The following is a 27,781-nucleotide window of genomic DNA, read 5'->3' as shown; positions in this document are numbered from 1 at the left end:
CATCATTATGATTGGAGGAAAAAGGGGGAGGCTTGCAAGCCGAAGAACACCATCACAACCGTGAAGCACGGGGAGGGGGGGGGGGGGGGCAGCATCATGTTGTGGGGGTGCTTTGAGGCAGAAGGGACTAGGGGCACTTCACAAAATAGATGGCGTCATGGGGAAGGACAATTATGTGGATATATTGAAGCAACATCTCAAGACATCAGTCAGGAAGTTAAAACCTGTTTGGGCTGCAGGGGCAGTATTGAGTAACCAGATAAAAGGTGCCCATTTCAAATGGCCTCGTACTCAATTCTTGCTCGTACAATATGCATATTATTATTACTATTGGATAGAAAACACTCTCTAGTTTCTAAAACCGTTTGAATTATATCTGTGAGTCAAACAGAACTCATTTGGCACAAACTTCCTGACCAGGAAGTGGAAAGTCTGAAATCGAGGCTCTGTTCTTCTTCCTGCCTATAAATGGGCATGATACGTATGAGTATACATGCACTTCATAGACCTTCCCCTGGATGTCAAGAGGCGGTGAGAGAAGAAATTTAGTGTTTATCTTGGTCTGAAGTGGAATACAAGCTCTTTGTATGACGTGTCCCCCATTTCCGGTACTCTGGAGAGCGCGAGGTGGTACCTGGATTTGCCTTCTGTTTAGCTGCCGTTATAGGCGACTACTATCTCCGGCTTTGATTTTATTTGATACATGTGACCATATCATCGTAAAGTATGTTTTTTCAATATAGTTTAATCAGATTATTGAAATTTTTTAGGGAGTTTTGCCGTGTTCCGTTCTCTGACTTTGTTGACGATGGAGAGATCCGTGCCACTTGGCTAGTGTGCTTGCTAATTCAAGAGGGAAAATGGACGTTCTAAATCCAAACAACGATTGTTCTGGACAAAGGACACCTTGTCCAACATTCTGATGGAAGATCAGCAAAAGTAAGAAACATTTTATGATGCTATTTCATATATCTGTCGTAGATGTGAACTAGTCGTCGGCGCCCAAGTTTTGGGTACTCTAGCTATACCGAAGCTGGATGTCGTAATGAAGTTATTTTTTAGAATTCTAACACTGCGATTTCATTAAGAACTAATGGATCTATCATTTCCTATACAACATGTATTTTTTAGTTATGTTTATGAATAGCTATTTGGTCAGAATATGTGTGTCAGAAAAAGTGTCAGAAAAATATCCGAACGTTGTGGGAAATAGTAGCTACGTTAACAGAATGTATAACCACTGATTTCAGCTCTAAATATGCACATTTTCGAACAAAACATAAGTGTATGTATAACCTGATGTTATAGGACTGTCATCTGATGAAGAATATCAAGGTTAGTCAAAAATTATATATCTTTTGTTTGTTTGTTACGATCGCTAACCTTTTGCTACTGGGAAATGGCATGTGTTTCTGGCTATTGTGGTAAGCTAATATAACGCTATATTGTGTTTTCGCTGTAAAACACTTAATAAATCGGAAATATTGGCTGGAATCACAAGATGCCTGTCTTTCATTTGCTGTACACTATGTATTTTTCAGAAATGTTTTATGATGAGTAATTAAGTATTTGACGTTGGTGTCTGTAATTATTATGGCTGCTTTCGGTGCAATTTCTGATTATAGCTGCAATGTAAACTATGATTTATACCTGAAATATGCACATTTTTCGAACAAAACATAGATTTATTGTATAACATGTTATAAGACTGTCATCTGATGAAGTTGTTTGTTGGTTAGTTTGGTTGGTTCTTGGTTAGTTAGGTTGGCTTTGTGCATGCTACCTGTGCTGTGAAAAATGTCTGTCCTTTTTTGTATTTGGTGGTGAGCTAACATAAATATACGTGCTGTTTTCGCTGTAAAACATTTTAAAAATCGGACATGTTGGCTGGATTCACAATATGTGTACCTTTCATTTGCTGTATTGGACTTGTTAATGTGTGAAAGTTAAATATTTAAAAAAATATATATTTTGAATTTCGCGCCCTGCACTTGAAGTGGCTGTTGTCATAAGTGTACCGACGCCGGGCTGCAGCCATAAGAAGTTAAAGCTTGGTTGCAAATGGGTCAATGACCCCAAGCAAACTTCCAAAGTTGTGGCAAAATGGCTTAAGGACAACAAAGTCAATGTATTGGAGTTGCCATCACAAAGCCCTGACCTCAATCCTATAGAAAATATGTGGGCAGAACTGAAAAAGCGTGTGAGAGCAAGGAGGCCTACAAACCTGACTCAGTTACACCAGCTTTGTCAGAATGGGCCAAAATTCACCCAACTTATTGTGGGAAGCTTGTGGAAGGCTACGTGAAACGTTTGACCCAAGTTAAAATATTTAAAGGAAATGCTACCAAATACTAATTGAGTGTATGTAAACTTCTGACCCACTGTGAATGACATTTCACATTCTTAAAATAAACTGGTGATCCTAACTGACCTAAGACAGGGAATTTTTACTTGGATTAAATGCCATGAATTTTGAAAAACTTTTAAATGTTTTTTATTTTATTTTTTATTTCACCAGGTAGGCTAGTTGAGAACAAGTTCTCATTTACAACTGAGACCTGGCCAAGATAAAGCAAAGCAGTGCGACTGTCACGCCCTGGCCTTAGTTATCTTTGTTTTCTTTATTATTTTAGTTAGGTCAGGGTGTGACATGGGGAATGTATGTGTTTTTTGGATTGTCTAGGGGTTTTGTACGTTTAATGGGTCAGTGTCTTGTCTAGGTGTTTGTATGTCTATGGCTGCCTAGATTGGTTCTCAATTAGAGGCAGCTGTGGTTCATTGTCTCTGATTGAGAGCCATATTTAAGGCAGCCATAGGCATTTGGGTTTTGTGGGTAATTGTCTATGTAGAACGTTTGTAGCTTTTGTATTGCACTTACGTTTGTAGCTTCACGGTTGTTTTGTTATAAGTGTTCGTTTCGTGTTTCACTCGTCTCAAATAAAAGAGATGTATTTTTCACACGCTGCACCTTGGTCCACTCATTATCCTCAAGACGATCGTGACAGCGACACAAACAACAACACAGTGTTCCACATGGAATAAACAAACATACAGTCAATAATACATTAGAAAAAGTCTATATACAGTGTGTGCAAATGAGGTAGGATAAGGGAGGTAAGGCAATAAATAGGCCATAGTGGCGAAATAATTACAATATAGCAAATGTATTTGGCTAAGGTGTATGTAAACTTCCGACTTCAAGTATGACAATTGGGTACTTTTTCCACCATGGGTTTTCACCCACAGCACTGCCACTGACTGGATGTTTTTTGTTTGTCGCACCATTCTTGGTAAACCCTAGACACTGTCAGGCATGAAAAGCCCAGGAGGCCGGCTGTTTCTGAGATACTGGAACCGGCGTGCCTGGCACCAACGATCATATCATGCTCAAAGTCACTTAGGTCACTCATTTTGCCCAGTCTAACGTTCGATTGAACAGTAACTGAATGCCTCGATGCCTGTCTACCTGCTAAGCATAGCAAGCCACTTGACTTTCTGTCTCTAGGTGTTAAAACCTGTCTGACTCTGGCGTTCCGCCAGCGGAACTCCTCCCACATTCCACTGAAAAGGCAGAGCGCGAAATTCAAAATATATTTTTTAGAAATATTTAACTTTCACACATGAACAAGTCCAATACAGCAAATGAAAGGTACACATCTTGTGAATCCAGCCAACATGTCCGATTTTTAAAATGTTTTACAGCGAAAACAGCACGTATATTTATGTTAGCTCAACACCAAATACAAAAAAGGACAGACATTTTTCACAGCACAGGTAGCATGCACAAAGCCAACCTAACTAACCAAGAACCAACCAAACTAACCAACAAACAACTTCATCAGATGACAGTCTTATAACATGTTATTCAATAAATCTATGTTTTGTTCGAAAAATGTGCATATTTCAGGTATAAATCATAGTTTACATTGCAGCTACAATCAGAAATTGCACCGAAAGCAGCCATAATAATTACAGACACTAACGTCAAATACCTAAATACTCATCATAAAACATTTCTGTAAAATACATGGTGTACAGCAAATGAAAGACAGGCATCTTGTGATTCCAGCCAATATTTCCGATTTCTTAAGTGTTTTACAGCGAAAACACAATATAGCGTTATATTAGCTTACCACAATAGCCAGAAACACAAGCCATTCCCCAGTAGTAAAAGTTAGCGATCGTGACAAACCAGCAAAAGATATATAATTTTTGACTAACCTTGATAAGCTTCATCAGATGACAGTCCTATAACATCAGGTTATACATACACTTATGTTTTGTTCGAAAATGTGCATATTTAGAGCTGAAATCAGTGGTTATACATTCTGCTAACGTAGCATCTTTTTCCCACAACGTTCGGATATTTTTCTGACACTTTTTCTGACACACATATTCTGACCAAATGACTATTCATAAACATAACTAAAAAATACATGTTGTATAGGATATGATAGATGCACTAGTTCTTAATGCAATCGCCGTGTTAGAATTCTAAAAATAACTTCATTACGACATACAGCTTAGGTATAGCGAGAGAGTACCCAAAAGCTGGGCGCAAACGACTAGCACAACATGTTCGACAGATATATGAAATAGCATCATAAAATGGGTCCTACCTTTGCTGATCTTTCATCAGAATGTTGTACAAGGGGTCCTTTGTCGGGAACAATCGTTGTTTGGATTTAGAACGGCCTTTTTCCCTCTCGATTTAGCAAGCACACTTGCCAAGTGGCGCGAATCTCTCCATGTCAACAAACGGAAGAGAACGGAACACGGCAAAACTCCCGAAAAAATTTCAATAATCTGATTAAACTATATTGAAAAAACATACTTTACGATGATATTGTCACATGTATCAAATAAAATCAAAGCCGGAGATATTAGTCGTCCATAACGTCAGCTTATCAGAAGGCAAATCCAGGTCCCTCCTCGCGCTCTCCAGAAAACAGGAAACTGGTGACACGTCATGCCAGAAGCTATGATTCGAGTCCAGATCAAGTTACACACTCAATTTCTTCTCTCACTGCTTGTCGACATCTAGTGGAAGACGTATGAAGTGCATCTAAACTAATAAATAACAAGGACTTTAATAGGCAGCCCCTAGAAGAGTGCATCGATTTCAGATTTTCCACTTCCTGTCAGGAAGTTTGCTGCAAAAGGAGTTCTGTTTTACTCACAGATATAATTCAAACGGTTTTAGAAACTAGAGAGTGTTTTCTATCCAATAGTAATAATAATATGCATATTGTACGAGCAAGAATTGAGTACGAGGCCGTTTAAATTGGGCACGATTTTCCCCCAAAGTGAAAACAGCGCCCTCTGTCCTCAACAGGTTAACAATTTTCGTAAACAGGATGGTGTACCTAATAAACCTGCCGCGGAGTGTATTTCAAGTGTCCAAACATATACTGTAAATAGACTGCTCTGTAATAAGAGACAGAACTGTGTCATAGTGTACATCTGCTCTGGTTCTCCAGTGACCTTTGAACTGCACATGGTGCTGCCTGTGCCTCCAGGGCCCAATAGGTAACAAATCCCCACTGGGCCCCCTAAGAACAGCTGTTGGGCTTCTAGATTCCAGAGGGGAAATGTCCCCTGCACTACTCACTAGGCCTGCAGTGCTCTGACAACTTCAAAGGAGATGGAGTGGCTCATCCATATATAAGACACCACATGAGGGAGAAAAATATCCCAGCTGTAATTCAGATGTAATTCAGATATATAATGAATGTATATCCTCCCTGTGATTATGTATCTATTTGAGCCTTTGTAGAACACTTTCAGCGTGTCACTATCATCATCCTATTCATAAGGCATTGGGTCCCAAAGTGCTGTTTGGAGAGAAACACTGAATCCAAGTATAATTGAGATATAGCCTCCTATGCAGGTAGGGAGCTTCCTAATGTGAACATGAGAAATAGGACACATCAAGCCCTATGGCATCAGTATGCACTCTCATGAATAGCAGACAGTCAATGACCCAGAAATTGTGTGTGTGTGTGTATGTGTGTGTGTAAACAAAAGAGGGTCTTGAGACACGCTTCTGCATGGCATCTCTGTGGCAGCTGCTTCAAAGCAGGTCACTGCAAGTGGTGGCTCATCCCGCCTTGAACAGGAATGGAATGGCCAAGTATGTAGATTTGCATAAGAATAGAACTAAATCACTAAAGAAATGAGAATACATCAAACTAAACACAGTCTATTGTGTGTGATATGCTCTCTTCCATATTATTGTGTAAATTGTCTATGATCTACGATGCAGTTTAGTAATCATGCATCTACATCTTGATTTAGCCTACATCGGTGAGAAAATATAAAAATGTATCAAAAACCAACCAAGTATTTCAAATGAACAGGCTTACTAGGCAATGCATATGGATATCATTATTTCTGCATAGTTTATTCAACGTCAAATGAAAGTGCAGAACAAAGAAAGACATGTAGGCTGCTACTGTATGTAGCAAGCACAGTGCATGCATGTACTTTTGTTGTGCTCTGGGAACCGCTCAAGAGAACCAATTGATTGGAGGTTGCACGCAGTAGGCGGACCCTGGACACACTCGACATCCCACTTTTAAGAGATCAGGAGAATTTTACTCGTGAACACATGACATTTACACAGCATTTGAGAAGGAGCGAACAGGGATCACGATATATATATATACTTTTTTGCCATTTAACAGGTAACAGAAAGAAGAGAAGCCACTAGATGAAGGAAAAACAGTAAAGAAGCGGAGCAAGATCCGTGTGGAGATATCCGGAGTTCACAGTGGCACTCTAGTCCTCTCTGGTAAGATTATTATTCACCGTCAATTTTCAGTGGAATGAATGTCTTTTCATATTCATAGTCGGCTATTCGTCACCCTCGTCATTCCCTGTGTGGTCTACTGAATATAGAATAAATATAGCTATCAAACAGTCACAACTATTCATATTATGAACCTGTTATAGAATAGGATTGGCACCTAGAGCCAAATGGTCGCTACAATTAAAAATAATACTGTGAAACATTTTTTGAAATGTAAGACATATCTTCTCGAATTACTTTTGCCTAAAGAGTGCTGTTACATTCTTGTTACATTGTTACATTATTGTGGTCTTATATTACTGAAGTAACAGTTCTCAGACAGTGCGCGTGGATCTTGCTATTTCGCCAGGTGATACTGTAACATGCGCAGCCACGCTGGATGATAATGCCTTCGTCATCTACAATTTCAAATCCTAGTTCAGAAAAAGACAGCTAGTGATCGTTCATACTGTAATGAAACAGGCAGGGAGCAGGTCTCGAACCCTCGACCTAGCCCGAAGTCCAGCGCGCTATCGACTGTGCCGCAAAAGCATGCTCGTGCGGCAGAGTCGATTTCCGCGCTTATAAACCCAGGGTCGTTACACTACTTTATTCGCCATTAGTTTGTTATGCAAATGTCTGTATTCAGCATGTGGCATATTTGCCACATTTCTAAGATACTTCAATAGATGCTGTGGCATTTTTAATAGGCTATCCGTATCCCCCTTCTCGTTTACTTCTTAAACCTGGCATATACTATAGCTTGTTATTGGCAGATATACCGCTATTATCATATAGGCTAGTCCAAGAAAGTTTTAATTTGCCCTTTGCAAATCAGGCCCCTGTAATTGACATAGCCTACAACAATAGCCTACAACAGAAGCCTATAGTGCATTTAGGAACACGTTTTTATATGGTGTGTTGAGTTGTATTATCCATTGTACACCCCCCACCCTGTAACTCTGGGTCACTATGCATTAGACAGATAACAAGCATTTCTAGAGACACCTGGGTTGCTGAGAAGCCCCAGAGGGCGGAGCCCCTTCTGAGGGCTATTTGTAGGGAGGGCAGCAGGTGAGACTACTGTGTTTGCTGGAGCTGACAGGAGGGAGCAGGCGTGAGTTACTGTTCTGTCAGCTTGTCAAGACTGTACTGTTTCTATATTTGAAAAAGCTGGCTCATCAGTGAGTCATGCTCTGTCTCACTATCTCCACCTCCACCCTCTCCCCCTCCAGCCCCCACCCCCACCCCCACTCCAGAGCACTGGCTTACTGCTGAGCAAACTGGATGCTCCAGCCAGAGCTCTGTGCTTTGAACTACAGATTCACACAAATGTGTGTGTGTGTGTGTGTGTGTGTGTGTGTGTGTGTGTGTGTGTGTGTGTGTGTGTGTGTGTGTGTGTGTGTGTGTGTGTGTGTGTGTGTGTGTGTAGCATCGTTTTTGATTGAGCACAACTTAGTAGCATATCATATTCATTTTTTTGGTGTGTAGGCTTATTGGATCAGTCGTTTGATTTTCATCCTTTGAGAGTGACATGTTTGACTGAACATTACTTTTTGTAATTTTGTAACTGTTTGGGCGGCAGGTAGCCTAGCGGTTAGAGCTTTGGGCCAGTAACCGAAAGGTAGCTGGTTCGAATACCTGAGCTTATAATGTGAAAAATCTGTCAGTGCCCTTGAGCAAGGCACTCAAGGCCCCCCCTACAAAACCCTAATTTGCACCCCCCTCAGAGATTGAGAGAGAGAGAGTGTCATCCTTTACCCATTTTGTGAGTCGTTATCCATGTGACATAATTAAACTCAGCTGACAAGTGTTTTTCTGTTTTTCTCTCTATTACCTTGTTTGATACACATTTGCAGTATGACTTGAATCACAGTCCAAGTATTGTAACAATTACCTAGTAGTGAGTGGCTGAGTGCCTTAGTATGATAATTGTCTCACAGATGGTTTTCCATGCTGTCTCTGAATCTCAACCTTAAGTGCATTTGGTTTGTGCTGTTCATGTAATGGAATCCCACATTATAGCTCCTTGTATCATCTTCACTATGGTGGCGTGAGAGTTAATGCCCTGCTAAGTAGGTAGAGGGGTTCACTCTATCCCTATCTTATTGTATCAAAGTCTTTTCTACCTTTGTAATGTTTCCCCCTCCTGCCTGCATGTATTGCTCTACCTCTGCAGGAATAACAAGTCAACATGAAATGAATTACATTTGACATTTTTGAACTCATGCAATGCAGGAAGACTGAACTCCCCTACAGAGACTTGAGGCCCAGAGATGTAGACTGTGGGAAGATGTAAGCCACTGTCTTGTCAAGTGTTTTGATGCTGTGATTTGCTTTGTCTCGCTGAAGTAATGAAATGATGGGCACATCAACTTCAACAACAAATTTGTTTTATACCCTCAACCCCCCTCACCGTAATATGATGGTTACCTGCAGCCAGGTCAGAAATGTGTGGTAGAAACTACATTGGAGAGCTTTACAATTGGTGTGGTTATTACATATGTTATAACATGTTAATACATTTTGTTTCTCCACATAGTTAAATCCAGCCACTGCTTACTGTGGGCTCCTGTTCAATTCAACTCAGGGGCTTTCAAAGTGTACCAGAATGATAAGGAACATCTCAGGATTCTAACCCATTAAACCTACAAGTATGTTTGATCAGACATAGTCAAGGTGCATTAGAGAAATCCTCAGCTATGAAAACCAAACTATTTTATAAGTTCTGTTTGTACATTGAAGTACTTTGTAAATCCCTAGTCTGAGAGGGAAAACTACCTGTAATCTTTTTAATTGTCTGAGCTACCAAGACTAGGGAGGTAGTAAAATAAAATATTTTGGGCTGACCAGTTTGAAGCAGGTGGTTAGCTTTTCTCTGGAAATGTGCATGGCATCAGTCCGGGTTTGTAAGAGCATCCACTCAAAGATCTTTGGCCTTATTTGAACAGTTTTAAAAGAGTGTTTGAGACTCTTACTTTCACAGAGTCTTAGAATACCCAGAACACACACTTTTAGATTTGCTAAAGAGAAAGTGATGAAAACCTCAAATGAAATGTTTAGTGTCTAATTTGGTTGTGGGAATGCCTCCTGGTCCACCACACAATTCCACAACTTCTATTTCATAAAGCTGTTTCATAACCACAGTCTAATAGACCAGGCTAAATCTTGTCTGAGTTTTGGAAATTGAGGCCACTAGATCAGTAAAGCTCATGTGTTTGTATCAATTTATGTCACTCATCTGTTCAATTCGACATCTGAGGAAGTGTGTAAGAGTGCATTGATGGAGGACATCCAGAGTTACGCTCTTTCACTCAGCAGTGATCAGGGTGTCTATTAGGCACAGGATGCAGGGCTAGAATTAGAATTTGGCCAGACTCAGAGACATGCCCTTACCCCTCTGCTATGTCAATGGCCTCATTGTGACATCAGTGAGGAGAGGTACTAATCTATTTGTTTCAGCTAAGCTAACAAAAAGTTGGCGTTAGTCCGTGCTTACTGGGGTGTAACCTACAGTGTCACCTACAATGGAGTTTTATGAATGCCCATCCATGTGGCAGTCCTACCATTTGTTAACAGGCAGTTGCAATGGCTTTTTTAATCCTGATTCCTGTGACAAATCAATTTGGCTATTTAAGCTCTAAATATCAGCTACCCAAGTTTATCAGGAGTTATCCTGAGCCTGTTTGCAATGAGAACAGCGGGAAATGCACAAGTATTCTTTTTCCCCCGCTATGATCAGCTCAACAAAAATTGACTGATAGAAACTTGAAACCACTAATCATGACAATTTAGCACACGGGGTGAAACTCCTGGACAACAGTTGTGAGTAGCCTGATTGTCCATTCCATACTGTCTATTTTACTTTGACCTGTCCTGTTTTTAGGATAGGGTGTTTGTTAACATCAGCACATTTTTTATATGATTGGCCGCCATTTAGGTTAGGCTATTTGATCTGAGAAATGTGCTTGTTGTAAAAAAGTGTCTGTCTCATTACATGTAAAGTGTCTGTAGCGTCTGTCTCATTACATGTAAAAAGTGTCTGACTCATTATCTCCAGGAAAAACCACATACTCTTTCTACCATAGGCTATATCTGCTACATAGCCTAGAGATTAAGAGCATGGGGCCAGTAACTGAAAGATTGCTGGTTTGAATCCCTGAGCTGACTATGTGAAAAATCTGTTGATGTTCCCTTGAGCAAGGTACTTAACCCTAATTGCTCCTGTAAGTCACTCTGGATAAGAGTGTCTGCTAAATGACTAAAATGTAAATTTATGTTACATGATTTTGTGATGGAACGTTGGTGGAGCACCACAGTGATGCGTCTCTCCAACAGCACCCTGGAGAGGCGTGCTGGGAATGGACAAGCAAAATATTTTGCTCCCCTGCCTTTGAAAAAGTGGCCACTTCTATCACAGGGCGAAATCAACTCTCACCTAAAAAGCCCATATGCCACTCATTGAGATAAATTGTAATTGTTTTTGGGCAGAATTACGTGAGGTTTATACACACTGTATATACACACCATATACACATTCACTCACACACACTACATTGGCACTCACACACAAAACCCACACACATTCACATACACTACATACGCATACAACACACACATGCATACTGACACAACACAAACACACATGCATACAGATTACACACACACACACTTATACACTCATCATTTTACTCTTAGTACTATCTATCTTGATGCCTAGTCACTTTACCCTGCTTTCATGTTCATACTGTATCTAACTCAAATACCTTGTACCTCTGCACATTGATCTGGTACTATACTCAGCAAAAAAAGAAACGTCCTCTCACTGTCAACTGTGTTTATTTTCAGCAAACTTAACATGTGTAAATATTTGTATGAACATAACAAGATTCAGCAACTGAGACATAAACTGAACAAGTTCCACAGACATGTGACTAACAGAAATGGAATAATGTGTCCCTGAACAAAGGGGGGGTCAAAATCAAAAACAACAGTCAGTATCTGGTGTGGCCACCAGCTGCATTAAGTACTGCAGTGCATCTCCTACTCATGGACTGCACCAGATTTGCCAGTTCTTGCTGTGAGATGTTACCCCACTCTTCCACCAAGGCACCTGCAAGTTCCCGGACATTTCTGGGGGGAATGGCCCTAGCCATCACCCTCCGATTCAACAGGTCCCAGACGTGCTCAATGGGATTGAGATCCGGGATCTTCGCTGGCCATGGCAGAACACTGACATTCCTGTCTTGCAGGAAATCACACACAGAACGAGCAGTATGGCTGGTGGCATGTTCATGCTGGAGGCTCATGTCAGGATGAGCCTGCAGGTAGGGTACCACATGAGGGAGGAGGATGTCTTCCCTGTAACGCACAGCGTTGAGATTGCCTGCAATGACAAGAAGCTCAGTCCGATGATGCTGTGATACACCGCCCCAGACCATGACGGACCCTCCACCTCCAAATCGATCCCGCTCCAGAGTACAGGCCTCGGTGTAACGCTCATTCCTTCGGTGATAAACGCGAATCCGACCATCACCCCTGGTGAGACAAAACCACGACTCATCAGTGAAGAGCACTTTTTGTGCAGTCCTGTCTGGTCCTGCTACGGTGGGTTTTTGCCCATAGGCGACGTTGTTGCCGGTGATGTCTGGTGAGGACCTGCCTTACAACAGGCCTACAAGCCCTCAGTCCAGCCTCTCTCGGCCTATTGCGGACAGTCTGAGAACTGATGGATGGATTGTGCGTTCCTGGTGTAAATCGGGCAGTTGTTGTTGCCATCCTGTACCTGTCCCGCAGGTGTTATGTTTGGATGTACCTATCCTGTGTAGGTGTTGTTACACGTGGTCTGCCACTGCGAGGATGATCAGCTGTCCGTCCTGTCTCCCTGTAGCGCTGTCTTAGGCGTCTTACAGTACAGACATTGTAATTTATTGCCCTGGCCACATCTGCAGTCCTCATGCCTCCTTGCAGCATGCCTAAGGCACGCTCACGCAGATGAGCAGGGACCTTGAGTCAGTAGAAATGCCTCTTTAGTGTCCTAAGTTTTCATAACTGTGACCTTAATTGCCTACCGTCTGTGTGTCTTAACGACCGTTCCACAGGTGCACGTTCATTAATTGTTTATGGTTCATTGAAGAAGCATGGGAAACATGCTTCTTCACAGAAGATCTGTGAAGTTATTTGGATTTTTACGAATTATCTTTGAAAGACAGGGTCCTGAAAAAGGGGCGTTTCTTTTTTTTGCTGAGTTTAGCTCCATTCTTGTGTATTTATTTTATTTCTCTTTCTTACTTTTTTATTTTGTATTATATTTTTAAAGCTTTTCACATGTGAGTTCCAAATATCTCTAACGGCCGCTCCAATGTGTTTTTTTAATGCGTGTTACGCAACAGGGCAGTTAACCCACGCTGCTGTCACGTTCCTGACCTTATTTCCTTTGTTTAGTCTTGTTTAGTTGGTCAGGACGTGAGCTGGGTGGGCATTCTATGTTATGTGTTTCTATGTTGGGTTGTCAACAAGCCTGATATGGTTCTCAATCAGGGGCAGGTGTTTTACGTTTCCTCTGATTGAGAACCATATTAAGGTAGGCTGTTCTCACTGTTTGTTTGTGGGTGATTGTTCCTGTGTCAGTGTTTGTGCCACATGAGACTGTTTCGTTCGTGTGTACGTTCCTGTTCTTGTTTTATGTTCTCAAGTACAGGTCTGTTCACGTCGTTTTGTTATTTTGTATTTTGTCAAGTGTTCTTCGTGTTCGTCTTTAAATAAATCATTATGTATTCAACCCACGCTGCATATTGGTCCGATCCATGCTCATCCTCAGATGAGGAGGAGGACGAGCGTTACAGCTGCCCTCAAACCAAGACACGCTGCCTGCTAATTATCTATAGGCTATGTTTCAACTTGTACATTTTAAATTATTTTCGAACAAGTTTTATTTTCTGACAACAGTTTGAATTGAGGAGTGTTGCGCCTCCTCATTAATTCACATAAGAAGTAGTCCATTTCACTATTGCGGACAATTTATGTTTGAGATCTTTACTGAGCTGGGCAAACTTCTCTCTTCATCGAGAGCCCAAGCACTTCCCTAATGTTTCCCCACATCAAGTATGAAGACATTGCGCATCTCCAGTCAGAACAGACCTTGCACAAACTTTTGCGCCCTGGCACATTTTCTGGCTGGTGGCCGTATTGCCTTCATTGTTGTTTTCCTTACAAATAATAACTTTGGACATGTGTGCATTTCTATCAAAGTAAGTACCTTATTTTCTGTATATCGTGTTGTTGTTTCTACTGTAGCATGCCATATGTATGTATGTTATATTCACGTTTTCAAGTTCTGGTGACAAGTCATGCTGTCACGTTCTGACCTTAGTTCCTTTTTTATGTCTTTATTTTAGTTTGGTCAGGGCGTGAGTTGGGGTGGGCATTCTATGTTGTTTTTCTATCTTTTGTTCTAGTCGTTATATTTCTATGTGTTTGGCCTAGTATGGTTCTCAATCAGAGGCAGGTGTCGATCGTTGTCTCTGATTGAGAATCATACTTAGGTAGCCTGTTTTCTACTATGGGTTGTGGGTAGGTATTTTCTGTTTAGTGTTTTTGTTTGCACCTTACAGAACTGTTCGTTTGTCGGTTTGTTGTTTTTGTTCAGTATTCATTCTTTATTAAATTATTATGAATACGTACCACGCTGCACTTTGGTCCTCTTCTCCTTCCACCAATGACAAGCGTTACAGGACTACCCACCAACGAAGGACCAAGCAGCGTGGTAAACAGGAGCAGAGGATTATGGACTCATGGACATGGGAGAAGATACTAGACGGTAAGGGACCCTGGGCACAGGCTGGGGAATATCGCCGCCCCAAGGAAGAACTGGAGGCAGCGAAAGCTGAGCGGCGGCGATATGAGGAGGTAGCACGGCAGCGCGACAGGCACGAGAGGCAGCCCCAATTTCTTTTTTTGGGGGGGGGGGCACACGGGGAGTGTGGCAGAGTCAGGTTGGAGACCTGAGTCCACTTCTCGTGCTTATCGTAAGCAGCGCGTTACTGGTCAGGCACCGTGTTATGCGTTTAAGCGCACGGTGTTGCCAGTACCCGTTCATAGCCCGGAGCCCTATAAGCCAGCCCCCCGCAAGTGCCATGCGAAAGTGGGCATCCAGCCAGGGCGTGTTGTGCCGGCTCAGCGTGTCTGGTCTCCGGTACGCCATTTCGGTCCAGGGTATCCTGCGCCGGCTCTGCGTGCTGTGTCTCCGGGGCGCTGGGAGGGTGCAGTGTGTCCTATGCCTGCGCTCCGCTCGTGCCGGGCGAATGTGTGCATTGAGCCTATGGGATAGGTGCGAGTGTTATGCACCAGATCTCCAGTGTTCACCCACAGCCCGGTCCTTCCGGTGCCTCCTCCAAGCACCAAGCCTCCTGTAGGTCTCCCCAGCCTGGTGGGTCCTGTGGCAGCCCCACGCACCAGGCTGTCTCTCCGTCTCCTCCCTCCAGGTTCTCTCTCCAAGCCAGAGCTGCCCGCCAGTCCGGAGCTGCCAGAGCCGCTTGCCAGTCCGGAGCTGCCAGAGCCGCTTGCCAGTCCGGAGCTGCCAGAGCCGCTTGCCAGTCCGGAGCTGCCAGAGGCGCCCGTCAGTCCAGAGGCGCCCCTCAGTCCAGTGGTGCCCTCTACTAGGGTCTCCAATCCGGAGTCGGTGGCGAGGGTCGCTACTCCTAAGGTGCCACATAAGTGGGCCGAGACTATGGTGGGGTCCACGTCCCGCTCCAGAGCCGCCACCGCGGTAAATGCCCACCCAGACCCTCCCCTATAGGTTCAGGTTTTGCGGCCAGAGTCCGCACCTTTGGGGGGGGGGGGGTACTGTCACGTTCTGACCTTAGTTCCTTTTTTATGTCTTTATTTTAGTTTGGTCAGGGTGTGAGTTGGGGTGGGCATTCTATGTTGTTTTTCTATGTTTTGTTCTAGTCATTATATTTCTATGTGTTTGGCCTAGTATGGTTCTCAATCAGAGGCAGGTGTCGATCGTTGTCTCTGATTGAGAATCATACTTAGGTAGCCTGTTTTCCCACTATGGGTTGTGGGTAGTTATTTTCTGTTTAGTGTTTTTGTTTGCACCTTACAGAACTGTTCGTTTGTCGGTTTGTTGTTTTTGTTCAGTATTCATTCTTTATTAAATTATTATGAATACGTACCACGCTGCACTTTGGTCCTCTTCTCCTTCCACCAACGACAAGCGTTACACATGCGTTCTGATTCCTGCACGGATTGTAATGGACACATACGAGTGTAAAATTCTTCTTTGAAGGTTGTACTGATTATGATGAGCTAATGCTAAGCTATTTTCCAGCTATGTGTGGCGCCATGTTTGTTGACATCATACAATGCATTATGGTTGTCACGTCTATCAGACCAAAGAGGGTAGTTCACTCGACTGACTTATGGTGCTTTCAAGACAGCTGGGAACTTGAAAGAATACGAGGTCAAATCATGACATCAGTGATCTTCAGGTCGGAAGGTCAGAGCTCTAGAAAGAGGCCCGAGTTCCCGAGTTGGAATTCCGAGATTGATGACCATTCAAAAGATTTTCCCCAGTTGGAGCTCGTTTTTTCACAGTTCCCAGTTGTCTTGAACGCATTGAAGTGGAAGTTGTAGATTTCCAAGTTCCCAGTTGTTTTGAACACGGTATCAGATTGTAACTATGGTACCTTAGGGTTGCCAGCTCAGGCCCCCCTTTCCAGGGGTTTATTTTTATTCAGTGTATAAACTTGTCCTGTATTTGCCCCCCATTGATTGATAAATCTCCCATCATAGTAACATTTCCTGCATTATATCCCCCCAAGCTATTTTCCACCCATGGACAAAAAAAACCCACCACAAATGAAATGAAACCCCCCAAAATGGTTTCATCCCTGTTTAGCTTTCACGCTATGGTTAGGCTAGGCAGTAGGCTTGTATTTGGGGTGATGATCTGTGAGCTGATAACATTTTATTGGCTTTGTGATTTGTCAAAAATGGTAAACGACTTGTCAAGTCATGTGCTCCAGTTCTTGTATGCACTGTGTACAAGTACATTGAAGATTTGTAAAATGCTGAAAAGTGGCCAAACTAAATTCATGTTTTTCAGGCAATGGGTGTCACGATCGTCAAAGGGAGAGAGAGAGGACCAAGGCGCAGCGCGTGAAAAATACATCTTCTCTTTATTATCAGAAGGAAAACGAAACAAAACAACAAACAGACGACCGTGAAGCTATAAATCTAGATAGTGCTGACACAAACACTACACATAGACACAGACAATTACCCACAAAAACCTAGTGCCTATGGCTGCCTTAAATATGGCTCCCAATCAGAGACAATTAATGACATCTGTCTCTGATTGAGAACCCTTCAGGCAACCATAGACACAGCTAGACTTCTATACTAAACATAAACCCAACTACTCTAATAAACCCCCTAACCTTACAACCACCCTAGACACTACAAAAACACATACATTCACCATGTCACACCCTGACCTAACTAAAATAATAAATGAAAACAAAGATAACTAAGGCCAGGGTGTGACAATGGGCTTTGACTTTGTTTATTTGCGTCTTGTAGGGAATGGCATTCTGGGATTAGGGAGTTTTCACTTTTCAAACATAAACAAAAATGTAGCTGCTGTTAGCTTAGCTGACATGCATCTCTTCTCTAAACAATATTACATTTCTCCGGTGTGCTCATCAGAGTTGTGGTACATTCTAAACAAGTCTAGCTTGCTAATTTATGTTTTGTTTTTTGTCAGCGCAACCTGTTGAGACTGGTTTATGGGATGAGTTTGGATGTGTTCCGTGTGATGTTTGGATGATGTAGTTCGCATTTGTCTTTTACAGTAAAAGGTGAAATTGAGGAATAAAGTTGTGAATACCTTTATTTCCCAGCAGTACAAAACATTGTTTAGATGCTTTTCAGACAACAATGCTGTTTAGACACGTTTGTTGCATCATATATTCTGTTGCTGCTGTTCCAATCACATATTTGTGATGGTAAGCTGCAGGGACCAGTCAACTATGTGATCGTATGCGTCAAAGAGGTAAACTGTGCATCGTTTGGGGCTCGTAAGCAAGCATTTCACGGTAAAGTCTACACCAGTTGTATTCGGCGCATGTGACAAATAACATTTGGTTTTATGTGTTGTTGGAGGTGATCTTCGTCAGTTTAGCAAGAAAATGCTGCCCTCATCAATCTGTTGCCATAGTGGCTGCCTAATCCTGCCAAATGGGTGGGCCGGGCCTGGTAATTTGTGACTGAGACTTGTGTGCTTTAAACAATGTAAATTTGTTGATTGCTAGGCATACAAATAATATTATTTCTTGATACGTTTGAAACAAAGTCTAGTTGTGGCCGCAATCGGACTAGATTGTGAACAACTCTTGACGTAATGCATTGCTTGACTGACGTGAGGTAGATAAGCACAATATGTTTTGGGTCTACAAAACAGTAATGAATTCATTGCATTCAGTCTTGCACTATGTGATCAATTACCAGTTCTAAACAGGTATTTTTCTTCTCTATGCTGTTGTTGCTGACTGCAGCATGATCTATTTTACATTTGGTCGGAGCACGTCTCCAGTGGCGCTGAGCCGGAGGAGTGCGTATTAATCCTGATGTAGTAATTGCGGCCGGCAGGGTCGTCACTGGTTACCACAGCCACAAAGTCATAAGCCCTGCCTATTTCTACAATTTATCTTATTAAAATCAGATTTTTTCATACATTTTTACCATAATAGCCAATTCCGACTTTGTGGCTGTGGTAACTAATGAAAACCGTCCAGAAGGTCAAACAAAAGACAAAATGAACGAGTCACTAAGAAAAACAAATCCTGACTCTCAAGCAGTGCTTAATTTGTAAATTGGAAGGTCCAGGAACACATAGTGATCGTGAGAAGGAGGATTATCTGGGGGGCTCTGAGGTACCGGAACACATTGAGAAAAAAAGTGTCAAACACAACATAACAGCGCAGCAGACAGAGTAAACAGCGAAGTAGCCTACTATCTATGGTGGTGAAATGGACAGCACTCTCCAAGGTGCTGATTAATTCAAAGCATTTTAGACGTGACTTCAGTATGCCCACATACTTTAGTATAGTTAAGGGGCTTACACAAGTCAGAATTTCTTATAGCCTAATTTTCTAGACATCAAATGTAGAGCAAAATTCTTAGACGATACTGCAGAACACACGCCATATGCATACGTACATACTCAGCTGTGGGGCTTACAAGACATGTAGCAGTAGAACAAATATCACAATATCGGAATATAACTTCAAATGTAGGCTACAGCAGAACACACATATGAGAATATATAGGCCTCGTGCCTATGTGATAATATAAAGCACATATTCAGATTACAAACTTGTTCTGTACTGTGAAGGTAAAGTCCTACCTTCGTTTTCAAAACCTCCCACAATGACTCTCCCCATGTCAAATCCATTTAACTCCTGAGAGTCAATTTCTTGCTTGAAGCCATGAGCGGGCCTGTGGCTGTGACGTTTAGCCTCCTAAGGCTGTTCTGAAGACTCTAGCTGTAGTGTACTTTTTTCATTTTGAGTGTTAACTATAACCTGGGTGTCCCCTCTAGCCTTGTCTATAAGGCTTGCTGCCATCAAATCCGCCTTGGTTCGGGCATATTTCTGAGGGCTCTTTGTTTTTTTATTTTATTTTATTTTTTATTTTTTTTACGTCTGAGGCATAGGATGTTAATTTACTGTACATTCCACCCACTGTTTTTCTAGTATAATCCCTCCAGTCGTTTCTAGACACAAGTGCCCCACCTTTTTCCAACTTTGATTTCTGCATGACAAGCCAGGGGTTATACGTTTACTTGTTCTTGAACTGCAAATTGCACCTGCTCCGAGCACTTCATTGGTGGATGCACTGCCCCTTCCCCCACCAGCTCCCTGTCTCCCGCTGAGTCTGACTCGCTAGTAAGCCTACTAGCTATCGGAGGTGCCGGTGGCATCGCCATCAGGAACAGTTTGCCCCTCACTGCTCTCCTCCGGCAATGACAGTTGTCTGGCTTTTTCCTGGTTCGTTTCACCATCTTTCTCTGGATTTTTTAACTTGAAAAATGTAATCAAACTCAATTGCTTTTTCTTATCCATTTTTTTATGTGGCTTTCCCTCTATTCAAATTCAGTAGGAAGATGATACTTGACGTAATTACGTAGGAACCTCTTCATGAGCTGACCACCATTACCAAGACCTGTGTCAAGATCAGTTACTTACAACACAAGCCCTCCCCATAACCTTTATGTACAAATAAGAGAGCAGGTCTGAAATCAGTATGGTAGGATAGGATGATTATGCAGAAGGATCACTGCGTTTTTACATGATGGTCTTTCTGGGGGGCGGGAGAAATAACGAGGAGGCAACTTGATTTAAAGTTGATTGCTTTTATTAGAATGTCTACAGTGCAAACAGTGAAACAATTAATGAATCATACCGGATCCGGGCAAATAGGTGCCGGAACATACTAAGTAAAATCTGAGAGGTGCCACTCAAATTAAGCATTGCTCTCAAGTCAGTAAAAAGAGTAATTCAAAAAGAACAAAACGTTCACGAACTGCACATCACTAGTGACTTTATCCATTCTGAATGCATCACTCTGTCCTCACTCAGCAGAGCCAGAGCCCTACATTTCTGTTTCTAAATCCTCGTTTCCATTGGCACTTTGAAGTCAACCCGGGTAGGGCTGTCCTTGGTGGGCTAGCTCGAATTGCATTTCCACTGCCTCCAGAAATTATTTAATGTTGCTAGAGAGCCAATATGTGACTGTGCAGCTGGCTATGCTAATGTTGCTAGGTAGCTAACAAGATGTTGAATAATTTAATTCACTCTCACTATGCTGTAACTAACATTACCCCATGTATTTAGAGCCATGTATTTAGCTTGCTAACGTTAGCTAGCTAGCTAAATGGTTAGTGTCATCGGTAGCTACCATAACAGGCTAGCTAGTTTAATTCCTACCTTGCTTGCCATGGCATTGGCTATTGGCTAGCTAGCTAATCAAGAAAACCAGACAACAAGTTTGATATGATGTAGATAGCTAGCTCAATACGACCTGGCAGGTAAAATTCCTGCTAGCTCATGTTAGCTAGCTAGCTTGTTTCAACTAATTTGCTAGCTAATGTTAGGTAGCTAGCATTCGAGGACTGACTGTTCTCATAAAAGTTTTTTGAGAAGTGCAAAATGTATGAAGGATCCAGCTATGGTGTAATTGCTGTCATGACTGACTACTGCAGTGCTGCTTGTCCATGTGCTAACAGCAACAAACCCAGACGAGCTAGCTAAATGTGGTGTCAGCATCCAGCAGTGATCAGCTGGTAGTTGCATAGTAACGGCATCACCAGCCCGAATTCTAATCGAGCTGGCACCAGTTGTGAAACTGGGCTGCGCCTGCCCAGGTTTCCCTCGACCCAGCTCAAATTTGAAAATTCTATTCGAAGCCAGCTCGAATTTGGTGTTAATTTGGCCCTAATTTTAAGTGCCAGTGGAAACAGGGCTTAAATAGAAAGGTCTGAGCCGAGCCAGAGCTTTGTTTGGGGTTCTAATTTAGGGCTATGGCACACATCTCAAAGTTCTTAGAATGGAGGCCTATTACTTATCTCAGCTGTTTTGTGAACTATAAATGCTTTTGAAAGAATTGAACATAAAGCCCTTTTACTCACAAGTCCCATGACAGTGGAGTTAGCTTAGCCCTAGACCCACCTGATACCATGGCATGTGATGTAGCTGGGTCCACGCCGCTGAACCATGGCGGAGGCCACTCGCTGAATTTCCAGCTGGATGGTTGCCCCTGTGATAATCTCTCTCCTCATCCACGTGCTAGAGTAGGGGTGGCAGGTAGCCTAGTGGTTAGTGTTGGACTAGTAACTGAAAGGTTGCTAGTTCTAATCCCCAAGGTACCTGACAAGGTAAAAAGGTTTTACCTGACAAGGTAAAAATCTGTCATTCTGCGCCTGAACAAGGCAGATAACCCACTGTTCCTAGGCCGTCATTGTAAATAAGAATTTGTTCTTAACTGACTTGCCCAGTTAAATAAAGGTTAAAAATAAATAAATAGAGAGGAGGTGGGGGAACAAGCAGAGTTTGCTCTTTTGTTTGGGGCCACATGACTGATATAAGGATGAGCTGGCACTGAGTGGTGCAGGAGGAGCCTCAGCCATACATACAGGCTACAAGCTCATGTGCTGACTATCCTCTGCCATTTTCACAGCTGACACAAGCATACCATCTAGCCATATGGAGGTTTCCTCATGGGTCTATGCCTGCTACTGCTTTGCCGATGCTCTCATTTATGCCAAGCATCCTGCCCAGTGCCACAAACAAGCTGACTTGTGCTATGGATGGTTGGAGCCACAGTGTAAACTATACAGCCGGCTGGCCCTGTGAACATATAGGAAAGTACTTCTGACATTGGTACAGTCTTACCTGTTTGGTGAAGACTGATCAATTTCTTGAGGAAATGTGAGCTATGGTACATTTTCTGTGTCGGGAGCACTTATCGGGAAACAATTAAATGTACTTATGTACTTGTGTTTGTTTTAAAGTGGTGTTTTTTGTGTGTTTTTTTTACACTTGACCTGAATCCTTCATTCCTACTCTAACATAATATAGAAGAGAAATTGAGCTGTTGTACTGTATGAATGAACAGACATTCCACTAAACCGTTAGAACTTGAGTTAGAACACTGTTCATGTACTTCAGGCAAGTTCTTTCCTTAAATGTTCCATGTGAAGATTGTGACAGCTTGCCACAGCATAGTTTTTTTTTACTAAACATCTGACAGAATGACGTATAGCAGCTAGTAATGCTCAGCATCTTCAATCTGTCCTTCCACATAATTGTCAGAGTGATCTCGAACTTAGTGCACATTCAAGAACCAGTGGGATATTTGATCAATCATATCATTGTTCCACGTTATAGCTAGCCTCTTATCTGTTCAGCAGTCATACAATCTATTGAGAAATGATTTTAGACTCCAGGTGTCACGAAAAAAACATATAGTAGATAACAATTATCAACCAGACATTTCCATGGAAACATTTCCATGGAAACCTTTTCAGCCGTGTCTTTGTTCCTTTACAACGAAGTGAAGGAAAGGAGGCAGTCGTCTACCCTATGAAGCCACAATTCTTGTTCTCACTCTGACAATGTTGATCCTGATATTTACAAACACCTATATCTGACCAATACACCTGAGCCAGGTCCCTCTCACCTGTTTTACATCGTCTGTTCGGTCTGCCATTCCATGTTAAGCCATCTTCTTCTGGTCTGCTACTAGTGACCTACACTGCCATCTGCCAATATTACCTGACCTCTCAACTGTTGTCCTTTGGTCTGTGTTTACTGTCAACCAACTTAGTTTCGCTCTGATATACTGTATCCTCCCACTGGGTCTCTATCCTTCTACATGTATCATTAGTCTCGTACCTGTACTCAATGGGGCAAATCCTATCTTCCACTTAGGTTGAGTGTTGGTATCAATGGGAGACTAAGTGAGCATTTTGACTTAAAAGTGGAAGTTAGGATTTCCCCCTATGTTTCTTACCAGTGTTCTCTACCTGTGTTCTACATGCGGACCCTCATACCTGTGTCCTCCTTTTCCTGGTTGATTATTCGATCTAGCTGTGCTGTGGTCTTGTTACCAGTGTGATGTAGCATTCTACAGTGTCACTTCCTCCCTGTGGGGTGTAAAGTGTGAGAATGTGAGCTAGCGTGAGGATGTGATGCGGGCTGCTCTATAAATAAATCACATTTCCAGTCACCCGGCTGCAGCTCCTTCTTCACGCAGCCCAGCCAGCCAGCCGTAGGACACTGGAACCACACAGCTCAGCTCTACTCCCTTCCAAACACCTCCACGCTGCATTAGAGTTCATCCACAGATACACACCCACTCAAACATACACAAACACACACCGCCGACACCCTGAGCCCACAGGCCGCGTACACACACGCACATACACAGGGGAGTCATGCATCCCAAGAAATCTGAGGGAGCACAAAGTACATGAGGATGGCCAGCAGATGGTCTGGATGGGGGCTAGGCCTAGAAGATGGACAATTTTGCATTTTTCAAACACCTGAAACAGCTATTTCCTGTAATCTAGAGCCATAATAATAATGTTTAATTCTATGTAAAAAATATGTATATTTTTCTGCATATCTAAGCATACCTATTGAGCTGCCTGCATCTGATAAAATCTGGGTAAAAGATTGAAAGGAATTTGAGTCTTATTCAGTACATTTAGTAATTGCTTGGTTTTCTAAAGTCTACCGACCTTGCAAGCAGGTATGTCAGCTAAGATGCAATACTTGGCTATTTCAGCCACACCTATTGCTGATAGGTGTGTAAAATCGGAAACACAGCCATGCAATATCCATAGATTCATTTTGGCAGTAGAATTGCCTTACTTAAGAGCTCAGTGAATTTCAACGTGGCAGCATCATAGGATGCCACTTTTCCAACAAGTCAGTTCATCAAATTTCTGCCCTGCTAGAGCTGCCCCGGTCAACTGTAAGTGCTGCTATTTTGAAGTGGAAACGTCTAGGAGCAACAACGGCTCAGCCGCGAAGTGGTATGCCACACAAGCTCACAGAACGGGACAGCTAATTGCTGAAGTGCGTAGCGTGTAAAAAACGCCTGTTTTCGGTTGCAACACTCATTACCGAGTTCCAAACTGCCTCTGGAAGCAACTTCATCACAGAACTCTTCGTCAGGAGCTCGTGAAATGGGTTTCCATGGCCAAGCAGCCGCACACAAGTCTAAGATCACCATGCACAATGCCGAGCGTCGGCTGGAGTGGTGTAAAGATCACCGCCATTGGACTCTGGAGCAGTGGAAACACGTTCCTGCCCGAATGCACAGTGCCAACTGTACATTTTGGTGGAGGAAGAATAATGGTCTGGGGCTGTTTTTCATGGTTTGGGCTAGGCCCCTTAGTTTGGGTTGGTGAAGGGAAATCTTGATGCTACAGCACACATTGAGATTCTAGACGATTCTGTGCATCCAACTTTGTGGCAAATGTTTGGGGAAGGCACTTTCCTGTTTCAGCATGGCAATGCCCCCATGCACAAAGCGAGGTCCATACAGAAATGGTTTGTCGAGATCGGTGTGGAAGAACTTGACTGGCCTGCACAGAGCCCTGACATCAACCCCATCGAACACCTTTGGGATGAATTGGAACGCCGACTGCGAGCCAAGCGTAATCGTCCAACATCAGTGCCCAACCTCACTAATGCTCTAGTGGCTGAATGGAAGCAAGTCCCTGCAGCAATGTTCCAACATCTAGTGGATAGCCTTCCCAGAAGAGTGGAGGCTGTTATAACAGCAAAGGGGGGACCAACTCCATATTAATTCCCATGATTTTGGAATGAGATGTTCGACAACCTGTCCACATACTTTTGGCAATGTAGTGTAGTTAGACAAGCTGGCTACTGTAAGTAACTTCATTGATAGCCTGAAATGGCTTCTTGGTAGCTAGTTATAAGGTTGAGAGATTGGGAACCCATATGGGCTAGCTAAAGCCAACTTCATAAAATTGGTAGGTGTGTAGTAGCATTAGAGAGAAACAACAAATTTGAGGGGGCACGTGCCCCTGTGTCCCCTATGGGCATGACACCTCTGCACACACACACACACACACACACACACACACACACACACACACACACACACACACACACACATACATGCACACATACACACACACACACACACACACATACGCATACGCATGCATCCTGATAAAAAAGAACATGAAATCATTTTCAGGATGGAAAAACGCTTTCAGTATACATTTAAACAACTAAAACCAGAAAAGATAATGGACCTATACATTTTTTAATAATATAATATTTGAGAACTAACTTCCACCAAAATAAAAGCTAGACAGTCAGGGAGAATTGAAAATTCCAAAAACCATGAAATTAGCAACATTCTCTCAGCTGCATGGCAAAATGTGTACAATTGTAGGAAATTAGCTTTAAAACGGCAACATTTTCTCTCAGCTCCATGGAGAAATGTGTAGAATTGCAAGTTTTCAACACCACCAAGAAAGGGCCTCTAAAAAAAAAAAGGGCCACACCAACCTGCCGACCGCACCCACTACCACGTCCACCTTAACCCTTTTTGATCCAGAAATAATCCTGGACACTGGAGCAGAATCAAACCCCCAGCCAACCATCCAATACAGGAATACAGGACACTTAAATATGTTTTAGCATACCACGTGGATGTTATGCCTTTTCCAGATTTTCTGTGTGCCTGTTAGAAGCCTGTTTTCCAGATAAGGGCCTGATTCCAAGCTATTGCTGTGGTTGCAATACTGTGTATCTCCCACTCTCTTCATCACAATGTTTATATTCCAGCCTTCATTTCTATGAGTAATGTGTGATGTATCAGATTAAAAGAAAAAGGAGGGAGTATTCAATATATACTAGAGAGAGAGAGAGAGAGAGAGAGATGAGGAGCATCTCAGACTGACAAATCTCTTGAGTTCCCAGTTAATCTCCAATTCACACAGATGGCGGATCACACTGGGAGTCAGAGGCATGTAATAGCAAGAGCAGTAGCCATGGGGCACAGGTCTGTGATGTGAAAGGGTGAGAGGATGTCTGTCACAGCATCAGAAGTGTCTTACTCTGAGGCTCTGTGTTCTGTTAGTGTCTCAGCAACCTCACCTGCCATTCAATGTATTGGTCTGTGACTGACTGACTGGGACTACACTTTGAAACAAAACAATCAGGGCACATAGACATAGAGTGGAGCTGAAGGGTCCCATGTGTACTGTAGATTGATTCAGTTGGTTAAGCACTTAATTTAGCAGTCCAGTCACAAGAGCATGGTTATACTGCTGAAATAAGGCCAAGCAACAGGCTGAAAGGAAAGCTGATGATTACAGCTGGTGCCAGCATATCCCCCTCGCACATACGTATTTGTGGAATTAAATGAATATAGCAATGTGGATGAGTGTGAACCACACCCTTCTGATTGCTGTGTGTGTAGAAGGAGAATAAACAGATGGCTGTTCAGCCCATCCACAATGTCTACCAGCACGTTTTATAACTAACTGTTTACCAGGCAGGGTTATTCCAGGAGTCCTCTACATCCATCCATCCATCCATTCACACGTGCTTTTGCTGCTGCTCAACAGGCCTCTGTGTGTGACATGGAGGGGCTATTCTATTTTTAGCAGCATAATGTGTGTGACAAGCATGGGAAGTTAAATCCTGATTTCCCGTCTGAGTGAGAGTGGCTCTGGTCCAATCCAGTCATCCTAGGGACAGACATAGACAGGCTGTCAGAAGCCCCTAGACTCTCCTCTCCACGGTTTCCTCTTAAACATGGCCGGCCACACAGGTAGAGACGTCTATTAGCAGCTCATAAGAGACATTTTGTGGAAAAGTGTAATCTCTTAATCTGTTGTAAATCTCTCCACACTGAACATTCAGCCCGCTAGAGAGAGATAAGATGTTTTCTAGTCAGACACATTGTCACTCAGGGCCCAGGGGATTTCAGGTAGCTAGACGGAAAAATTAAATACCTCAGTGGCACAATATGAGATTTTATTTTTGGGCAAACAGTTTAGGGATGTGGCTGGAGAAAATAACTACTTTCAAATTCATAGACAGGGCTATGGATGCAAGGACTGACCGTCCATGAGATCAAAATAACACTGTAGTTTTAACCATGCTTTGAAGCTATACGATGTTTGTTTGCAATTACATTATTTACAAACAATTAAGTAAAACAAGCTCCTATTTTGGGTTCTGATGGGGTTAGACAGTTGAACTAAACTCATGAGGCATTTACAAGGTATACTCTTCAAGAATCAATGGGTATATGTGACCCCCACCTCTTTTCGGTCTTATGTTCAATTTTTATATATATATATATATAAATACAGTTGAAGTCGGAAGTTTACATACACCTTAGCCAAATACATTTAAACTCAGTTTTTCACAA

General features: G+C 42.6%; 1 protein-coding gene across 2 annotated transcripts in view; it reads left to right on the top strand.

The window, feature by feature from the left end:
* Positions 1 to 6,590: 6,590 nt before the first annotated feature.
* LOC120065214 (sodium-coupled neutral amino acid transporter 3-like) overlaps positions 6,591 to 27,781 on the top strand; it is a 78,393-nt gene continuing 57,202 nt past the window's right edge. For both annotated transcript variants that reach the window (XM_039016014.1, XM_039016013.1), the window contains exon 1: positions 6,591 to 6,793. The gene's annotated coding sequence lies outside the window, so the exon portion shown is untranslated. The remainder of the gene's footprint in view (positions 6,794 to 27,781) is intronic.

The sequence above is a fragment of the Salvelinus namaycush genome, chromosome 20 (assembly GCF_016432855.1).
Source record: "Salvelinus namaycush isolate Seneca chromosome 20, SaNama_1.0, whole genome shotgun sequence".
Taxonomy (NCBI): domain Eukaryota; kingdom Metazoa; phylum Chordata; class Actinopteri; order Salmoniformes; family Salmonidae; genus Salvelinus; species Salvelinus namaycush.
This window is presented reverse-complemented; position numbering and strand designations above follow the sequence as displayed.